Source organism: Ovis aries, chromosome 4 (genome assembly GCF_016772045.2).
Source record: "Ovis aries strain OAR_USU_Benz2616 breed Rambouillet chromosome 4, ARS-UI_Ramb_v3.0, whole genome shotgun sequence".
NCBI lineage: Eukaryota > Metazoa > Chordata > Mammalia > Artiodactyla > Bovidae > Ovis > Ovis aries.
This window is the reverse complement of record NC_056057.1, coordinates 9,340,198-9,360,277: the sequence shown is the minus strand read 5'-3', so window position 1 is coordinate 9,360,277 and position 20,080 is coordinate 9,340,198. Positions and strand designations below refer to the sequence as shown.

The 20,080-nt window shown below is 43.2% G+C and overlaps 1 protein-coding gene across 3 annotated transcripts in view; it reads right to left on the bottom strand.

Moving 5' to 3' along the window:
* The window catches only part of CDK14 (cyclin dependent kinase 14), a 677,451-nt gene that overhangs the window by 34,084 nt on the left and 623,287 nt on the right, over positions 1–20,080 (bottom strand). The window contains exon 15 of one of the 3 annotated variants that reach the window (XM_042248369.2): positions 6,392–19,979. The exons of the other annotated variants lie outside the window; for them this stretch is intronic. The gene's annotated coding sequence lies outside the window, so the exon portion shown is untranslated. Of the gene's footprint in view, positions 1–6,391; positions 19,980–20,080 lie in introns of those variants that run through there. 3 annotated transcript variants of the gene reach the window in all.

Here is a 20,080-nt window from a genome sequence, read left to right as displayed (position 1 = left end):
AGATATTTAATAGCCTTGGCATGAAGTGCATTATTATTTAAACTTTTCACCAAAACTAGAAAGTAAACTCCTTGAAGGCAGGAATGATGTGAATTCATAATGCATTTTGCATCCCAAGCATCTAGCAAAGATTCTTTCATGATAAATGTTGATGTCTCCTTCAGGGGGGAATATCTGTTTGAGTTAATCAAGTGGTTGTGCTTTGGTGTCTCAGCTGACAGGGGAAATCTGAAAACTGTAGATCCATGAAAAATGATCCTGCATGCAGAGTGTGCTAAGACACTTCAGCTATGTTTGACTTTTTGAGACCCTGTGGACCATAGCCTGCCAGGTTCCTCTGTCCATGGGATTCTCCAGACACTCTCTTTCTACTGGTGGAAAAATGATCCTATTACACTTTTAACCCAACCCAATGTCCTGGGTATGAGCTCTTGGTACTTGAGTGTAATAAAAAAAAAAAAAAATTCAAGGCTAGAAAGTTGTATGTTTAATGACAATGTTGGATGTCATTAATTTCTCAACTATATAATTCTAAATCCAAATAAGAAGACTGAACTCTTGCCCCAGCTTCTTTCATGCTAGATAAGCAGTGAGGACAGGATTAATAAAGTTGGGAAGAGTAGTCATGTGCTTACATAAGAAATCCAGTAAGTTTTGTACCCACTGGAGATTAGTGAGGCCCTTTGGAGCAGGCCCAGCTACAGAGATTCACAGAAGCCTTGTGTCCTTGGTGGCCACTGATTAGCCTTTGGATAATACTTACTGTTCAGCATAATTGGGAGGAAAGCGAGTTTGCCTGCTTGTCTATTAATAACACTAAAATAAAGTAATGGTGAAAAAAACAACCTCTTTAAAGGTGTAAGGGATAAACATTCCATATATTTGCTCAGCATTTCTAGGACTGGAATCTGATTATTCCAATTTAATATGCTTCAATCTTTTTTGCATGACTACTCCATAAATGTTTTTGTTAAACCATGTACTCTTCTTGCATATTTCAAAGCTGAAATAGGATATTTTTATCATAAATTTAATAGGAGCAAATGGTGTAATGTTTGGCTTATTGAAAACATTGACATTTTCAAATAAAGATGTTATATCATTCTTTAAACTTGGTCCACTGTAATGTTAGTGTAGTTAATCGATCACCTTTCACTTTCAAAAGCACATGATTAAGTTATTCTTCAGCAGTTGGAAATTTCACATCATAGTTTTTTCCACTTTAGTATTCCTATCCCACTTCCCTAAACAGAGTTTTATCCCAATATATTACATTCTTATCATGGAATTTATTTATCATTCTATAATACTCAATAGCATAAATATATACAGGAATCAAATTTAACTTAAAATTTTTCCTACAACAAATTGATCAAAGGGTCAAAATACTACAAAATAAGTATTGAACATTAAACTTTTATTGAAAACGTATCTCTTAATGAGGTAGACGAGGGTGGCCTCTCTTCTCCCCAAGTTAGCTGACGCATCCCTAGAAAAAGAGCAGTTACTGTTCAAATGAGTCTGGGTGCTTCAATTAGAGGAGGCTTTCTGGGCCTCTCAAGTGAGTCTAAAGGGCTTCCCAGGTGGTACTAGTGGTAAAGAATCCACCTGACAATACAGGAGATGTGGGTTCAATCTCTGGGTCAGGAAGGGCCCCTGGAGGAGAGCATGGCAACCCACTCCAGTATTCTTGCCTGGAGAATCCCATGGACAGAGGAGCCTGGTGGGCTACAGTCTATGGGTTTGCAAAGAGTTGGACGCGATTGAGTGACTGAGCTTAAGGACGGTCTCTATCGCTTCGTTACCTGGAGATCTGCACAGCTCATGACAATTCAACATGACAAGGTTGGGGTGGATGAGAAGACGCTTTCTTTGCTGACATGGAAGAAAGGCTATTGGGAAAGGAGAAACAGCAGATAGTCTCAAGAAGATCAGTTTTAGAACAGAAGAGGAAATTAGGGAAGAGTTTGGGTATAAAGGGGTACGATTATCGTAGTTGGAAAACTACAGAAATAAGACGACATCCATGCTTTACAGAAACTCATAATTTGATGGGGAGACATATAATAATATGTTAAATAATAAAATTGTATTGATATATTACTATATATAAATTAAGTTATATACAAATTACATTTTATATAAATTATATTATTAATTATAATCTTATTATTGAACAAAAATAAAATTTAATGTGAGTGCAGTAGTAAGGTACAAGGTCAAAGAGGAAGAACAATGGGGAAGAAAAAAAAAGGCTTTCTAGAAGAGCAAGCCTGAGAGAATAAGGAAGGAGGCATCTCCATGCCACCTCCAAGGAAACAGGTCTCGGGACTCGGCGGGGGGTGAGGTATGTTTATCAGCATCACCCCCAGCACCCCTGACTGAAGCACTGAAAGGGTTTGGAAGAGCAGATGGAAAGGTCAGTCACGGTCAGGCTGGGAGGGTTCTGTATTCTTCACTCCACCCTTGCGCCAATAGGACCCACTAGCTCTGCAATCCCCAACCTTTTTGGCATCAGGGACTGGTTTCATGGAAGACAATTTCCCCACGGACTGGGGTTGGGGAGTGGTTTCAGGATGATTCAAGCACATTACATTTTTTGTGTACTTTATTTCTATTGTTATTACATCAGCTCCATCTCAGATTTTCTGGCATTAGCTCCTAGAGGTTGGGATCCCCACTCTAGAACATTTCTAAGCAGGGAGTGACTGATCAGATTGGCATTTTGGAAAGAATACTCTTTTGGAAATTAGGCAGGTGGAGGGTGGTGAGGGACAGGAGGGGGAGTAACTAGATGCAGAGAAACAACTTAGGAAGCAGATGGGGGCTAAACAGGGCCTCGATTAAGATCACAAAACCGTGCGGAGTATAGAAGAGCTGGGATATTATTCAGAAGGGATTGGAGGTCTTGGTGGTTCCCGCAATGTCGGGTTAAGAAGCATGGCCCATCAGCAGGATGCTGAACCCTCTAGGTTGAGTGGTTGTGCCGCTGATATAATTACAGATAGCAAAGGGAATACAGAAGCTCCCTTTGAAGACAGGTCTCATATTTTCCTCATCTTCGTTTCTATACCACCTAACAATTTTTAGTGAATACATAAATAAACTATTAGCACATTTGACCTCACTAATGCCAAGTTCCCCAAGATGGCACATCTAAGCAGGTTTTAAATTTTGTTTTATGATAAAATTTGTGGACAGCTTATAACTGACCCTTAATAATAAAACAATAATCTAAAAACTGACCCTTAATAATAAAACAGTAATTTAAAATCTAGTCCAGTTGTTGAAAATAATAATGCATATTAAAAAAACTAAACATAAACATATTTTTAGAAGACCACACCATTCAATTGGAAATGCAGCCATCAAATATTGAAATTAAGCACTGGCCTGAAATTACAGAGTCAAGACAGTTAATTCTACATGCGATAATGTTTTACATTTTAAAAGAGACTATAGTTTAAAGTGGCGTGGCATTTATTTATTTATTTTTTTCTAGATTACGGATTTATTTATTTCTGGCTGTATTGGGTCTTTGTTGCTGTGTGGGCTCTGCTCTAGTTTCGGTGTGGGCTTCTTGTTGCGGAGGCTTCTCTTGTGGAGTATGGGCTCTAGGGAGCACTGGCTTCAGCAGTAAGGACAAGGGGCTCAGCAGTTGGGGTACCCAGGCTATACACACAGGCTCAATGGTTGTGGTGCTCAGGCTTAGCCGCCCCACCACATGTGGAAACTTCCTGGACCAGGGATCCAACCCATGCCTGCTGGATTGCCAGGTGGATTCCTTACCACTGAGCCACCTGGGAAGCCCTAAAGCAGCATTAAAAAAAAAGATGCTATTTAAAAATGTGTCCTCTTTACTCATAAAAGCATCTTTTAGCTCATATGACCGCATGGTAAATAGAGAGGTAAGGCCTGCTTCAGTTAGAAAACCAGGGACTTTAGGACGTCCCTGGTGGTGCAGTGGCCAGGAATCTGCTAGCCAAGGCAGGGGACACAGGTTTGAGCCCTACTTCAGAAAGATTCCACATGTTGGGGGGCATCTAAGCCTGTGCCCGACAGCAACTGAGCCCAGGCGCTCTAGAGCCCGCACTCTATAAAAAGAGGAGCCGCCGCAGCGAGGAGCCTGTGCCCCTCAGCCGCTGAGCCCAGGCGCTCTAGAGCCCGCACCCTATAAAAAGGGGAGCCGCCGCAGCGAGGAGCCTGTGCCCCTCAGCCGCTGAGCCCAGGCGCTCTAGAGCCCGCACCCTATCACAAGAGAGCCCGCTGCAGCGAGGAGCCTGTGCCCCTCAGCCGCTGAGCCCAGGTGCTCTAGAGCCCACACCCTATCACAAGAGAGCCCGCTGCAGTGAAGAGCCTGTGCCCCTCAGCCACTGAGCCCAGGCGCTCTAGAGCCCGCACCCTGTAACAAGAGAACCCGCTGCAGTGAGGAGCTGAGCACCGCAGCCACTGAGCCCAGGCGCTCTAGAGCCCGCACCCTATCACAAGAGAAGCCGCTGCAGCGAGGAGCTGAGCACCGCAACTATAGAAAGCCTCTGTGCAGCAAGGAAGGCCCAGCACAGTCATAAATAAGTAAGTGAATAATTTTTTTTTAAGAAAACCACTTTAAAAAACAAAAAAACTTCTGGAGATATATTTGCTACCACTGAAGTGAAGTGTTAATGGCTCAATCGTGTCTGACTCTTCGAGATCCCATGGACTAAACAGCCCACCAGGCTCCTCCGTCCATGGGATTCTCCAAGCAAGAATACTGGAGCGGGTTGCCATTCCCTTCTCCAGGGGATCTTCCCAACTCAAGAATCAAACTCAGGTCTCCTGCACTGCAGATTCTTTACCTTCTGAGCCACCAAATGGCTAACAAGGTACATTTTGTTACTTTTACCACGATAAAAATTTTTTAAAAAAATTGAATAAAAAACAAGCTTCTTACAAAAGTCATATTGGGTTATAATAAAATCTCTTAAAATTATTTTTCCTTTTACTTTGCATTCTCTTCATTAGAAAAATGAAATAAAGGCACTCAAAGTTTGCAGGGGCTTCCCTGGTGGCTCAGTGGTAAAGAAGCCACCTGTCAACGCAGGAGATGTGGGTTCGATCCCTGGTTGGGGAAGATCCCTTGCAGTAGGAAATGGCAACCCACTCCAGTATTCTTGCCTGGGAAATCCCATGGATAGAGTAGCCCGGCAGGTTACAGTCCATGGGGTCACAGAGTCAGACACAACTTTTTGACTAAACAACAACATACAGAATTCTTTCTAGTTCACACATCAAATATAACTAAAGTGAAAAGACAATTATATCTCCCCACTTAAAAACTGTTTCCTATTTGGATGGTAAAAGGTGTCTAATACTGTAGTCTTCAAAATACTCTTAACATAGTATTTTAAGATTAGCAAACCTGCAAATTTACCATGTTACTTTATCTATTCCGCAAGCATGCACACACATACACACAATTCATTTCTGCCATCATCAGAACTAAAGAGTCAATTCTGACACAGTAGAATCACTTATGATACTCAAACAACAAAATACTTATAAGCAAAAATCGTCTCTCTATATATTAAAAAAAATTAAAGCACAAGTATGTATTTTTTAAAGAGTCTCAAGTCCAGTACTTTGGCGAGAAATATGCCAAAATGGGCATTTATCATTATTTTTAGACCAATGATGGAATCTGGACTCTCATTCTCTCTGAATCTGTGAACTCAAAGGGAACAACTTATCATAGCATCACTATCTGACCTTGAAGGAACAGCTCATGTCATCACAGAGCAAAAGTGCTGGCGAACATTTATCTAGATGAAAGACCTCAAGCAGTTAACCTGCTCAGCAGAGGCAATGCAACCAGGCAACAGGATAATGACCTCTATCCAAATGTGGAAGGTGCATCAATTTAATACCCTGACAGCTTGACAAAAGATGATGGCGGCGCAGCAGGAAAACATTAGCCAGGATAACGCAGGGTACTGTATGTGAAAAGAATGAATTATAAAGCACCGTGCTATTTGGGCCGAGGAGGGATTTTTTTTTTTAAAACCAACTTTATATTTAGGACGGTAGTCATGCCTAAAAGCTCCTTCCATTCTTTTCTACCTGAAGAACATCCCGCTAAAAGTAAAAAGGCAGTGTGGATTAAATTGACAGCTTCAACACAAATCAAGTTTCCCAACCGATCCAGGAAATGCTGCCCATCATTTCTGGCAGGCCTGTTACTGTGTCAGAGTAGAAAAATCTGGGCATTGATGAACGGGCTTAACTCATTTGAAAAAGATAGGTAACTCAAGTACACATGTGTTATTTTGTTTTCTTTTTTAAAAGGAGAAGGTACTTGGTACACTCTAGGGTGCCTTGGGTCTTCAGCTGTAAACTTTTCCCACTGCAAATTCAGTTTTTTTTTTTTTTAAGCAATTTAATTTTAGAATAGTAGCATGATCATGCTTGTATGTTTGTTCAAGGACCTTTACTCTGCGACAGGGTTTCAGCCTGTGCGGTTTTTCTCTACACATGGCAGGCAGCTGTCAGAAGCAGTGCGAGGGGTCAAAGGGCAGCTCGGCTGCTCTGTTAAATCACGGGGTTCCATCAACATCTCAGAATTCCTGCCGAGTGGGAGCTGGGAGACCACAGATTAGAGTACACTGGAGTGTGTATATTAGGTCACTCAGTGTCTATCAAAGCGCTATCACGCCAGTGAGCCGTACAATAGATTTTACTGTGCTCCGTTCAAAGAAAATGGAAGGAAAGTGGACATGTGTGGAGCAGATCACAGCTGAACGCTGAATTCGCCTTGTCTTTAAATGGATGGATTTACTATCCACAAGATGAATGAAGAATAGGTGTGCAATCAATAGCTTTGGAAATCATGCAAAGCTGGTAGTTTTATTCAGTTCTTGGTAAAGGTCGTTTGGCAGATGCAAAATGAGGCCGACACAGTCCCCGGCCCAGCACAGCCAAGGGCTGTAATCAAGGCCCCACAGGACCTGGAGCTGGGTTACGGCTATGGCCCTGGACCAGAACTCACTTTATGACCTTGGATGGTCCCCTCGGTTACACAAAACTCCATGTCGTCTTCTGTAAATTTAAAATAGTAAGACTTGTCTACCTCCCCAAATGGGTAAACACACGAACAAACAAGCAAACAAGAATTCCTGAGAAAGGACTTTCAAAAAGTCAAAAGGAATACAGCATGATGGGATAATGTGCGGTATTTAAGAAATGTTTAAGAAATGAAATTTAACTTGTATTAATGGGTATTTGGTCTACATATAAACATAGAAAATACATACTCCTTCAAAGCTCATTGTTTAATTTTTTTTCTTTTTAAATATATGCTGCTGCTGCTGCTGCTGCTAAGTCGCTTCAGTCGTGTCCAACTCTGTGTGACCCCATGAACTTTAGCCTACCAGGCTCCTCCGCCCATGGGATTTTCCAGGCAAGAGTACTGGAGTGGGGTGCCATTGCCTTCTCTGTTTTAAATATATATATATATATATATATATATATATATATGTAATTTAATTTTCTTTTTAACAGAGTAAAATATGTATTCCTCAAGGAATCTTGTAGTCTTTAGCAAGACAATGAATATAATATGATTAACACCATGCCTGACAAGTGAAATTTTAAATAGCTTAAAAACTTTGCTTAATATTTTATTTCTCAATTATGACTTCTGCAAGGGACTCCTTGACTGTGATTAGCATACCCTTGACTTTACACTAATAATGATAGCTAACACTAACAAAATACTTATTAAGTGCCAGGTACTGTTCTAACCACTTTACAAAAATTAAGTTATTTAATTTACATGACCATATATAGATTGGCCCCAATGATCAGTTTTTAGGCTCAGCTGCCTTCTTACAAAAAGTATCAGGCTCTGTGTTATGATCTCCTTTTGGGTTAAATACATTTTCTAATCTTGTAAAATGTGAACAAGGCAACTATCTTTTGCAAAACAACTTCATTTCATATCCTATGATATAGATACCACTATTTTCACATGTTTTTAAAGATGAGAATACTACGCCCCGGGAAGTTAAGCAATTCCCAAAGCAGCCAAGTGTCGGACCCAGGATTCACATTGAAGTAGAGATGGCTGGATGGCATCACTGACTCGATGGACGTGATTCTGAGTGAACTCCGGGAGTTGGTGATGGACAGGGAGGCCTGGCGTGCTGCGATTCATGGGGTTGCAGAGTCGGACACGACTGAGCGACTGAACTGAACTGAACTGAACTGAGCCTGGCTAGACCGCTGGCTCAGTGTAAAGAATATGCCCGCCCATGCAGGAGACACGACTTCGATCCCTGAGTCAGGAAGATCCCCTGGAGAAGGAAATGGCAACCCAATTCCCATGTTCTTGTCTGGGAAATCCCATGGACAGAGGGAGCCCGGTGGGCTACAGTCCATGGAATTGCAAAGAGTCAGACACCACTGGGTGATTAAACAGCCACAAACGCCCGGCTCTCACCGCTTTCCCGTCTCTTTGCATCAGAGGGGCCCAAAGACCCTGTTACCTGGGGGGCAACGTCATGATGCCCACTTGGCTAATTTGGAATCCAAAACTGAGGCACACTGTTGAGACCTAACTAGTCCCTCAGAAAAGAGCTCAGAATGTATCACTGCATTGAGACTGGCTTCACACTATAATGCAAGCGCAGCCCTGCTTACATTACAGCAGTCTTTTTAGCTCAAATGCAGCAAAGGCCGCCATGTCAAAGATGCGGTTCCTTGGCAAAGGAGCTGAAGAGATACCTAAAGACCTTCTGTCCACATTCACCCAGGTGAACTTTGAACATCTGCCACTCTGAAGGCGGAAAGGATACCACCTAACAGGACAAGTGTCGGGGGCTTTGTTTTTTTCTTCTTTTAAGTTAGAAGTATTTTCCCTCATTGTTTGGAAATAAATCCTTGAAGTGAGTCTTTAGAAGATGGTAAAGAAATTCTCAGGTTGAGTTCCATCTGGTCTGTTTGTTACTAGTTGACAAAAGAGAGTGTGAAATACAAATAGGCATATACAGAGCTGCATATAACGGCTTTGGAGCTTTCCTTTCAATAAATTCAGAGACTGTCTTTGTATCCAGTGACCTTTCAGGAGAAATTTAAAAAAAAAAAAAAGACGCAGTACAGTTTGTCTCTTCCAAAGACCCAATTATAATAATTCTCAGCTTCATCTTGTATGGTTACTTCTTAAAATTCAGCGTAGGTGGCAAGAAGTGAAAAATATTCCTCTTTTCTGAATAATATCCTCAAGGGAAGTGAGATCGTGGAGCCTCCTTTCCAGCCTCCATGATGGGTGCCTTCTTTTCAGCTGATTCTTTAATGGGCTTCACTGGCGGGTCTGGGAGAACAGCTCACCTCTCTAAATTTTAATCAGTGAGCATCTCAGATGCAGACGGAGCTGTATTGCTAGGAGCTTAGAGAATCCAGCGAGTGTACTCTATAAGCCACAAAAACTGAATCTGAGAGGCTCTTGTCTTTAAAAAAATTAATTTATTATAATTGGAGGCTAACTACTTTATAATATCGTGGTGGTTTTTGCCATACGTTGACATGAATCAGCCATGGGTGTACACGTGTCCCCCATCCCGAACCCCCCTCCCACCTCTTTCCCCATCCCATCCCTCTGGTTTGTCCCAGTGTGCCGGCTTTGAATGCCCTGTTTGATGCATCAAACTTGGCCCGGTCATCTGTTTCACACATGGTAATATACACGTTTCCGTGCCATTCTCTCAGATCATCCCACCCTCGCCTTCTCCCATAGAGTCCAAAACTCTGTTCTTTATATCTGTGTCTCTTTTCTGCCTCACGTACAGGGTTGTCATTCCCATCTTTCTAAAGTCCATATATATATGTTAATATACTGTATTGGTGCTTTTCTTTCTGACTTACTTCACTCTGTATAATAGCCTCCAGTTTCATCCACCTCATTAGAACTGACTTACAAACATATTCACACCTACTCAGAGACCTAACAGATTGAAAGGAAGAGTGTCAAATTACTTGAGTAGTTAAACCAGCCCAAACCCTGACCTTCCAGGCTTGATCAGCACCTTACCAAAAAATATAAGGCTCTGTATTATGATCCTATTACGGGTTCAATTCATTTTCTAACCTTGCAGAGTATGAACAATCTGATTGCCTCCACCAGATAATTTCACTTCACAGCCTCTGTCACTGGCAGGGCAGCCAAAGCCTAGTGCCCTGCCTTACGAAAATTACTTACGAGGCACTTCAAGTTTAGCCTCTTTGCAAGGCCATCCTATTTATTTATAAATTTTATTAATTCTGAAGCCAGTCGCTCCTCAATGGTGTATTTATGTTCAACTAGGTCAGGTCCGCTGGGATGATATTTGGTCTTTCGGAGCAGACACACAGAGTCTGTCCAGGCAGCAGGCGCAAGCTACCAAACACACGTGTGTCCCTAGGATTTGAGTACAGGAATTCGTTAGACTTTTGTGGGGGAAAAAAAATCAATCTAGAAAACCAGTTATGCATTTATGAGTCTTTCTGCATGAGACAGTCTACACAGAAGGATATCATTAACACATGGCTCTCTGACCAGGGAAACAGGTATCTGGCAAACAGTCCATGTGGAGTGACTTGTGGGAATTGGTGTAGTTACCAGCGAAGGGCACCCGCAAATACAAGAAGTGGGAAACAGGGAAAACTAGTCTTTTCACATCATACGTTAGTTTGCTCAGAAAATATGCACTTGCTGACCAAACCTACAAACCACACATTTTCAAGCATGTTGTAATAGAATAAAATTTAGTATAGGAGAGACTTAGGTGATATTAAAAAAAAAACCATGTTTATCTTTCCCGATAATGCTGTGATTGACTAACTTTGAGAGTGATGATTCCACAGAAAGAAATTAAAAAACAATGTGAGGGGGTGGGGTGGGAGGGAGGCTCAAGAGGGAGGGGATATATGTACACTTACGGCTGATTCACGTCGATGCATGGCAGAAACCCACACAACATGGTAAAACCATTACCTTCCCATTAAAAATAAATTTAAAAACATTCAAAAAGAAACAGTGCAGAGGCATTTGACATTAACATGCTTAAATGTACGCTGACGTTCCCACGTCTCCTTTTAGAAAAGGGTATGCATGGCTTGCCTGGGGAACTCCATGAGCCGTCACCAGCTGACGGGTGAAGATTACAAGTGTCTAAGATGCCCACTTTCAGGGTCATGCTGCTCTGTGAGTTTATTAGTGGAATGTGACGAATGAACACCATTTTCATTTGAAACTGTTATTAGCTGGAACTCAGTGATGCCTTAGCACAGACTATTCGAGGCTTCTGGGGGCCCCAAACTCTAGCCTTATTTTATAGAAAGGGAGTCCAAGGCCTTGTAGGGGTGAAGGGACATGCTCAAGGTCACAGCTAGTCAGTGACAAGGTTAGACGTAGCCTCAAACCCACGTCTTCGGACTCCTAATACGGTGCTCATTCAGCCTATCACCCTAAACGTGATGAAAGACAGGTAATTGACACCGACGCCTTGCAGTTGCTATGTCAGCACGTGATTATGGGATGTATGCTGTCAACTCTGAACTTTCTGAGGTTAGAAGAAATGTGCAGCCATCTAAATGTCACAGGGCTGGAAGTAATCAAAAGGGGCTGAATGTTAGTTACTACTGTGCATAATGCCAGCAACATATCTGTGGTTGGTGGCGATGTATTATTAGAGCTCATGTTCTTGTTGTGACTGTGCGAACCAAGCCGCGCGGGGAACGCTGAAGAGTGATCACAAAAACACCTTTCTTTCCCCACTGTCCCTCAAGCAGCAGGGATCAAATAAACTGTTCCTCAGCTGTCTGTCTTTTAAACAAAAATACCTCCTTCGCTCTACATGTATTTGTGGCAAGTCGGTGTTTTCTTCCTTGTCTCTGTTCTGTTCTAGTTTTTAGACCCCAACCTTGGATCACCAGGGGGTACTGGGACTAAAAAGGGCCTGACACGGTGTCTTACAAATTGTCTTGGATTCCTTCAGGACGTCACAGTTTGTGTTCAATAAAGAAAGGCAGACAGCGTAGAACAGGCAGGCAAAAAAAAAAAAAAAAAAAAAAAGAGGTCTGTAATCGGATATTAAGTTTACGGAATCATCAGCCGCCAACCTTGATACGTGAAGGGCTTTCCACGCAGAGTATGTGGCGGTTTCCATCTGTATTTTGGGCGGGCTGCTAGGCTCCGATGCCAGCACTGCTATAATGGTGTGTTTCATTCGTCTGCAACACAGCCATGTCCTACATTTATCAAGGAAATCTTAGTTAGGTGACACCTGGCGGAGACATCTTTCGTCCACTCTGCTTCCTAACCACACACACATCCCCCACTTCCTTTATACTAATTCCGGCCTGGCCACCTACTGGCCAGATATGGTTTTTTTTTTTTTCTTTAATTAAAAAAACCCAAACTTTTGCTTTCGGCCGCACTGGGTCTTTACTGCGGCACCCAGGGCTTTCTCCAGCTGCTGCGAGCAGGGGCTGCTCTTTAGTTGTGGTGTGCAGGCTTCTCACCGCGGTGGCTTCTGCTGTTGAGCATACGCTCTAGGTGTGCAGGCTCGGTAGTTGTGGTGAATGCGCTTACTTGCCCAGTGGCATGTGTGATCTTCCCACGTAAGGGACTGAACCAGTGTCCTCTGCATTGCAAGGCAGGTTCTCTACCACTGGACCACAAGGGAAGCCCCCAATAGATTTTTTAATACTACTTTGCCCCAGTAGCCTCATGTGCAAAATGAGTTTATATAATAATAGTAGCTCTTTCTTAGGGTTACTCTGAGGATTTAATGAGTAGTTACAAATGCAAGACTTACCTAGGATCTGGCATATGACCACTATATACATATTAGTGATTATAATTACTATTTCCCCTCTACCCAGTTAAGACTTCCTCATCACTTTGGATCTCAGCTGGCTGTAATTACTTTTACATCAGTGAAAGAATGGCTTGTTACTCTAATGAACATCATATGGCTGTACAATAATTGGCTCAACCATTCACCTATTGTTCAACATTGAGTTTCCAACGTCCTGGCTCTGCAGATAAAGCTGTACGTCACCTGCCACTTCTAGAAATCTGTCCTTACAGCTTCCCTATGAAGTGGATGCTTTTAATATTGCCATTTCCCAAGTGAAGAAACAAAAACTCAGACACTATAAATACGATATGCTCACACACCTAGTTCAGCGTCACCTGCTAGCCCAAGATTCAGACACCAAACTGGCTACAATAACAACAAACTTGTGCGTGTAAAGCTGCAAACCCCACTTATCTAAAATTTTTCTTACAGTGTGTGTGTGTGTGTGTGTGTGTGTGTGCTAACCTGCTTCAGTTGTGTCCGACTCTGCGACCCTATAGGCTGTAGCCCTCCAGGCTCCTCTGTCCATAGAGATTCTCCAGGCAAGCATACTGGAGTGGGTTGCCATGCCCTCCTTCAGGGGATCTTCCCAATCCAGGGATCAAACCCACGTCCCGCCAGTCTCCTGCGGGTTCTTCACCACTAGCGCCACCTACAGTGCAGATCATCTAATTCTGCAGTAATTCAGAATAACTGCAGTGTTATTTTTCCCCTTGGGCCCAAGGCCCTCCATTCAAAACACTTAACCTACTATTAGAAACGGTTACACTGCAAACCTCCCAGCAGCTGCTGCACTGGCCTCTATGGGGCTTGGATATGCCCTCGCGCTGGTTCAGTCCAGACTTCTGGGCCAGCGGGACACGGAATGGACATGCAGAGCAGTGTCAGGGGCCCGAGGAGGCAACACAATTACATTTCAGCAATAAGATCTTTGCTGCTTTCGCCCGCTACAGGCTTGTAGGACACAGTTCCTGAAATGTGACTGAACACCTTGTTGGTCAGGGGTGAGCTTCCTGTCCTCACTCCTGTGGGCGGTGGGGATGGAGCTCATGGGTGCCACCTTTAGGAGGTCTGTATCCTTGGTCTTCCTGCTCTCTGATTTTACTCAGTATAGTGTGATGAATGAACACCATTCCCACTTGAAACTGTTATTAGCTAGAACTCAGTGATGCCTTAGCACAGACTACTAGAGTTGAAAGGCCTTCTGGGAGCCCCAAAGGCTATCCTCATTTTACAGGAAAGGAGTCAGAGACCTCGTACAGAAGAAGGGGCATGCTTAAGGTCACAGCTAGTCAGTGACAAGGTTAGATGTAGTCCCAAACCCATGTCTCTGGACTCCTAACATGGTGCTCATTCACCCTATCACCCTAAATGTGATGAAAGACAGATAAATGACACTGATTCCTTACAGTTTCTATGTCAGCACATGATTATAGGATGCATGCTGTAGACTCTGTTCATACAGATAAACTTGTTTTTTTGAAGACAGAGATAACTGAGGAACAATGATCTAGGGATACAAAATGCACACCTTGTATGCACATCTGCCAGGAAAGGGGTCTGGAATGGCTTTGAGAACATCACCATCCTACCTCAGGCTGACCTCTCTGACTGCATGGCCTTCCCTCTAAGGGGATCTCTAACCATAATAACAGCTGAAATTGATCCATCGCTTACTACATGTCTGACACTACCCTAAGAACTTTATATATATATATTGACTTCATTTAACCCTCCCAACTCGGAGAAGGCAATGGCAACCCACTCCAGTACTCTTGCCTGGAAAATCCCATGGACAAAGGAGCCTGGTAGGCTGCAGTCCATGGGGTCGCTAAGAGTCGGGCACGACTGAGCGACTTCACTTTCACTTTTCACTTTAATCCATTGGAGAAGGAAATAGCAACCCACTCCAGTGTTCTTGCCTGGAGAATCCCAGGGATGGCGGAGCCTGGTTGGCTGCCGTCTATGGGGTCTCACAGAGTCGGACACGACTAAAGCGACTTAGCAGCAGCAGCAGCAGCAGCAGCAACCCTCCCAACAAGCCTATGAGGTAGATACAATTATTATTATTACTACCATTATCTCCTCCCTTTTATTAAATGAGGAAGCAGAGGTGTGGGCTTCCCTGGCGGCTTGGTGGTAAAGAATCCGCCTCCAACGCAGGAGACGCAGATTAAATCCCTAGGTTGGGAAGGAAGATCCCCTGGAGGAGGGCATAGCAACCCACTCCAGTATTTCTTGCCTGGAAAATCCCATGAACAGAGGAGCCTGGAGGGCTATAGTCTATGGGTTCGCACAAGAGTCAGACATGACTTAGCAACTAAAAAACAACAAAGGAGAAGTGTAGAGAGGTAAGCAAGCTGTCCAGGCCACAGAGGCAGGAAGCGGTAAGGCTGGGATCTGAACTCTGATCCTGGGGTCTCTGCTGTTCATCCGGTCCCTTCGGTCCTTGGCTCCCTTGCCCTTTGCCCAGCCCAATTCACAGCAATCCATTTCTCCCATTTGCTCCCCAGGGGGAGCCTGCACTGGGCTCCCCAGTCTCCTGCCTCCTGCCTCCCCCTCAAGTCTCCTGAACTGCAGGCAGATTCTTCACCCACTGGGCCTCTGGGGAAGCCCACTACACCCCCCATCCCTTTCCAAAAGTCTCCCTACCTGCCTTCCTCAGGAATGAGCGCAAAGGTATCACTGAAGCAACCGCACACACAAAGATCACTTCCCTTCCATAAGAACCTTACATAATTACTAGGAATACACAGAGAAGAAACCGTTAATATAAAACAATGAAAAGGTACTCACTAATACAAATATATATTTTTAGAGAAATCAGTGCTTAAGGAAACCGTTGCACCCAGTGTGATTTCTTATACATGTGGACAGATTCTTTGGGAAACCCCTCTTGTACATACAAGAGGCAATAAATAAATACGTATTCAGTGGCCGAATGAATGAAGTCAGCTTGGGACTGTGGAATTTTAACGGAGGTTTTTGAAAACTTACACTTGGATGTTTTTGTTGGATGGCTTTAAGAAGATGCTCTTCTGAAAGAAAGACCATTTTGTGAGAATGTGTATAATCTAATGTTTCCACGTGTTATAAAGTCCTCCACTGAGGGTTTTCTAACAAGTCCGTTCATGCCCGCAGCCTGCCAAAGAAGGCAGTGACTGTTCCCGTTTATGTGCTTCTTTCATGAGTTTTTAAAAAATAACAAACATCTGCGACACCCAGAGAAAAGTTAATCTTTCTTAAACATCAAGGTAGGAGAAGGGAGAATAGCTAATTTGCTTTCTCGACTTCTGTGGGGATTTTATTGCTTCAGCATTCTATAAGAAACGCACTTACACTTCATGTTGACGTGCCATTTTATGAACTGTTAATAGAAATTATTGACTCACAAATTGAGGGAAAAACTAAGACTAATATGTTATTTATTATGTTCTAGCTAAGCGCTGAATGCCAAGAAGACTTTAACGGTATCTACACACTTTGTTGTTTTAATATTTGGTTTAACAATTTATTCTGTAATCATTTCTTAGATTTAAAAAAAGCCGGTTTTGGCTCATTTGGTTTTTTATTTATTAAATAGTTGTCTTGTTCAAACTGTTTGGAAACAGTAAAGTTTATTGAAGTTCATTAACAAGAGTATAATTAAAATAATGAAGAGGTTGACTGACTCCACTGTAAAAGCAGGATTTGGGTACCTCCACTCCATAGCTGTTTAAGGATTAGCCTATCACAGAAATAGCTTGTGCTGTTACCTGGAATCAAAATATAAACTTATTCCTCACTCAGCTCTGGTATTAAAGAAAAATGTACTGTTTTGAGCAATAAACCCTGCAATTCAGGAGTCTTACCAGTCAGGTTTTTCTCAGGAAACACTGGAACTTTTACAGTGGATGTCTTGATTTCCAAAATAAGTGAATTCAGCTTTTCAGTTTTACTTTCCACTCTTTCTAAGAAACCCGCCCTTACCACTGCCCTGTGCTGCCCTGAGAGGACGCCCGCCCTGGCCAGCCCGTCACAGACCCGGTGCCCCCACGCCTGGCTGAGTCCTTGTTGCCCACCCACCCACTTCTGCCCCTCAATATCCACACTGCTGCTGCCTTGTCCAGATCCAGGTCAAATGCCACCTCTACTAGGAGTCTTTCAAGTCAGAAGCCATCGGCCCCATCAATTTGTTCACTTCAGATATAAAGACTCAGAAATAATTCTAGTCACTAGAATTAAAATAGTTCTAGTCACTGCTTATTATTTATTTATATTTTCTACCAATGTTAGCTACAATAACAAAAAGAGAAAAATGGAAGCAATTCAAGCATTCAGCAATAAGAAGGATGGTTCAGTAAATTACAGAAAAAAAAACAAAAACCCACAACAAAACACCCCAATCAGAATAACTAACAACTTTGAGAGCTTATACAGTCCATGGAATTCTCCAGGCCAGAATACTGGAGTGGGTAGCCTTTCCCTTCTCCAGGGGATCTTCCTAGCCTAGGGATCAAACCCAGGTCTCCCGCACTGCAGGCGGATTTTTTACCAGCTGAGCCACAAGGGAAGTCCAAGAATACTGGACTGGGTAGCCTATCCCTTCTCCAGTGGATCTTCCCAACCCAGGAATCAAACCGGGCTCTCCTGCACTGCAGGTGGATTCTTTACCAACTGAACTATGAGGGAAGCCACATTATTGAAAATGCAACATAATTTCCCTTCTCTCCTGGAGCCCTGAAGTTCAGAGCAATTTTTCTGAGTTACTTCAAGAGAGCCAGGCCGTGGAAAGCTCCCCAGTGCCCATGATCCGACTATTTCAGAGCTGGAGAAAACCGTCAACCCTTTGGCCACCGGCTCTTCACCTGCGTCAGGTTGCAAAGATCCCTCACTCATGCACCTGCCTTGGAATGACCTTCTCACCGTCCTCCTTTTCCAAAGCTATGCTTGATATAATGTAACTTATGGTGGAGAGGACACATGACTTTGCAGGCAAAACTACTCAGAATACAGAATGTCTCATATTTCATGAATATGTACATTGTGACTAATTCCACTTCTCCAATGTAACAAGCCTGGAAGTGCCATAGCCTAATGGGATGTCAAAACCTTCTGAGTTGGGCAAGGAGAAAAAAAAAAAAAGTTTCCTGGGGGCTGTAGAGCTTATCCTGGCTTTGGAGAAGGATCATGAGAGATGTTAAGTGCCGGACCAGATGCTTCTGTGGCCATAAGGAACGCCACAATGAAGAGCCAGGTGTGTCTCATCAAGGGCGCTCCTGGCAAGGGGGGACTCCACACTGGATTACTTTACATGACAGGGACAGCAATTTCCACCTATTGTTTGCTCATGATGTGCCAAGAATCACAGGTGTAGACACCCATCTGCTTGACCATTCTTTGAGGTTAGCATATGAGAGTAGTGAGCACCTCCAAATACTGGGCAAATACGGCTCGAAGTCTTGTACACGGGTCACCTCCCTGTCACTTCCCATCACAGCTCTAGGAGATGTGAATGTGATTACCAGGCTATGTTTCCAAGGTCACGAAGTTAAGTGTCAGAAGCTGGGATGGCTGGGGACTTCCCCGGTGGTTCAGTGGCCAAGACTCTACACTCCCAACACAGGGGGGCCAGATTTGATCCTTGGTCAGGGAATAATATCCTGCTTTCTACTACTAAAAGACCCCACATGCTGCGACTAACACTTGGAACAGCCAAATAAATAAATCAATATATTTTTTAAATAGAAGAACTCGGACAGTTGACTGTGAAACCAGAATTCCTAACGGCCACGCCACACTGCCTCAATGCCTTTCATGTAATGCGAGGCACTGCTCTCTCAAATAATTCTCCAACAGCGCGGCAGGATCAGTACTGTTATGCATACCTGGAAATGAAGAAAACGAGCCTCTGAGAGACTGGGGACTTGCTCATGCACACAAAGCAAGAAATCGTGTTACTGGGATTTGACCCTGGGTCTGTGTGAATCTGAGGTACAACCAGACCCACAATGTGACTTCCAATAGTGAGCCTCTTGTTTGTCATGAATAAAAGCTGACTATGGCCAGAATTTAGGTGCTCCTATTGGCAAATCCCACAGGACAGGAGATTACTTTAGTTAGACATTGCCTTTTACACTTAAATCTTTTCTTCTTTTTTTCTTTCTGTTTGTGAGTGTGTGCTGGCTGTTTTTGATAACTTTTTTTGTTTATAATTTAATTAATTTGGGGCTGTGCTGGGTCTTTGTTGCTATGTGGGTTTTCCCGAGTTGGCACTTAGGCTTCTCCCACAGGCTCCAGCACTTGCGGGCTTTGGTAGTTCCAGCTCTTGCGCTTGAGAACACAGCCTCAACAGTTGTGGCTCATGGGCTTAGTTGCTCCGTGGCATGTTGGTTTTTCCTGGACCAGGGATTGGACCTGTGTCTCCTGCACTGGCAGAAGGATTCTTTGCCACTGAGCCACTGGGAAAGCCCCACATCTTTTCTGCTTACAGGGTAAATATGTGATTCAGCAAGTTCTGCGATGACCCTTAGCCTCCATCCTAATCTGGACTCAAATTCAAAACTCTCTTTCCACATGTTTCCCCTGCTTGAAATGCTTCTGAGCCCTGATGGTCCCTAAGTCACGAGGGTAGATATTAATCATGGGAGACATGTAATGCACAAAATATGGAGATAATCACTGCTTAAAATAAAATATAGGTTGTCTCATCCAAGCGAAGGCTGATCCAAAAATGGCAAGTCAAACCACTAACATTTCCTCCGACGCTATTTGCATGCTCTCCCATTCTGTCTACAGCTCTTGCATGTGTCTGCTCATGCTCCAGGAGTAGGTTGTGCCAAGAGGCTCAGCATAAATGGTTTCAAATGCACAGAATGTGATGGGAATCTCATTTGGAACCATATGGTCTTTCCCAAATGCTCCAAATGGCCACGACTCAAAGGTACAAGATTTAAAAAAATAATCCTGCCACCATTAAAAATATATGAATAAATAAACGACAGCAATGACTTCCTTTTCCCTACTGGATTCGTGGACGAGTTGCTTCTGCGCTGTGGCTGATTTTCGGTTCAGATAACTCATCTTTATTCATTTCCTTTCAGTTATGATGAGCCATATTGAGAGCAGCTGTAGGCAGGAGAAAAAAAAAAAAAAGAATCTCCTCACTCCCTCCTTCAAATCGTCAAACATTCATTATAAAGAATCCATCTGGACTCGGTGGTGTGTGG